The sequence below is a fragment of the Dendrobium catenatum genome, unplaced genomic scaffold, assembly GCF_001605985.2.
Source record: "Dendrobium catenatum unplaced genomic scaffold, ASM160598v2 fragScaff_scaffold_847, whole genome shotgun sequence".
NCBI classification, from domain to species: domain Eukaryota; kingdom Viridiplantae; phylum Streptophyta; class Magnoliopsida; order Asparagales; family Orchidaceae; genus Dendrobium; species Dendrobium catenatum.
Genome location: NW_021319309.1, coordinates 7,149,796 through 7,151,164, shown reverse-complemented (window position 1 = coordinate 7,151,164; position 1,369 = coordinate 7,149,796).

Here is a 1,369-nt window from a genome sequence, read left to right as displayed (position 1 = left end):
AAAGAGTTTGTGTAACTTTTATATATATATATATATATATATCATAAAAGTATTTTTTAAGAATCAATTAAAGATAATTTTAGAATAATAATAAAAACAGTTTATTAAGAGTAGGTGGAGAATATTCATTTGAAAATATACATAATAAAACTTTAAGCCAATATTAAAAAATGTAATTAGAAACAATAAATTTAAAGATAGGATGGGTTTTAAGTATATTGAAAAAATCACTATAAGAAATTTAGGTTTCGTTTGTGACAGCTTTTATATTGCTTTATAAAGTAGCTTTTTAGTAAAAAAAATTTAAACCTGTCTCCACGAGGTAAGGCACATCGTGGCATGTTTAACAGCAGTTTTAACTACAACTAGATTTTGCAACAATTTTATGATTTTTGTGCATTTTACATAACACTTTCAGTGGAGGTAAAATTTGTTGTTAATCTTGAAGCTAGATATTTTGCAGAGGTTCATTTCTAACTTTTCAATAAAAGAAAATATTAGATTTTGTTTATTTTTTGTATCCAATTGTTATGTTTAATTTAGAGCTAGAAAAATATGCCAAACATTGAATGTTTGTTTGAGAAGTTCATATGGTAATCAAATATTGACAAATGATGTAATCAATTAATACATGGAATTAGAGATTATGCACCAACAATCCTTTTATCTTTTATTTTTTTTATAACCATCCATAGGAATTTAGATAAAATGAATTAAAAGTAAAGATATGATCGATTGCATGTATAAAGTGAAGATCACTCAAAAGTTGTTATGTTGGTTGTGTGCTTGAGGTTAATTTTGGTCTATATGCTCTGCTTTTCACCCGATTATTGGGGATATCTCTGTTGTCCTAATTGTTTTTATATGCCCATCCATGTTTCCTTTTATTTTATCTTTAGATATCTTTAGGTGTATTTAGTTGGATGTTTCTCCTCTTTCTGGATCTTCACTTGCATGTTTTCTTTGTTCTTTTCCTATTTCGTTTTGTATAGGTTATTATTTTTTGTAGGGTTTGCTTGCCACTTCAAAATTCAAATCTATACGATCCTCTTTTGGGTGATGACTCCTGAAATCCGTTGGTTGTATTATAGGTTTTATTTTTGCTTGTAATTAGGTGGTATCTTTAGCTTCTAGGTTTTATTTTATTTTGAATATATACTCCTCTAAGCGGTAGAGGGCATTAGATCCCTTCTAAGGATTTGTAATTTTCCCTTTTAATTAACGTGTAGGTCTCTTGAGTGGGCCCCCTCCCCAAAATAAAAAACAAACATAAGATCACGAAAAAATAGTTTTTTTTTTTGAGCTATTCACAATAGTTGGAAAATTCTAGGGATGGAGTATTATGGCAGAAGCAATAGTTTTAATTGTT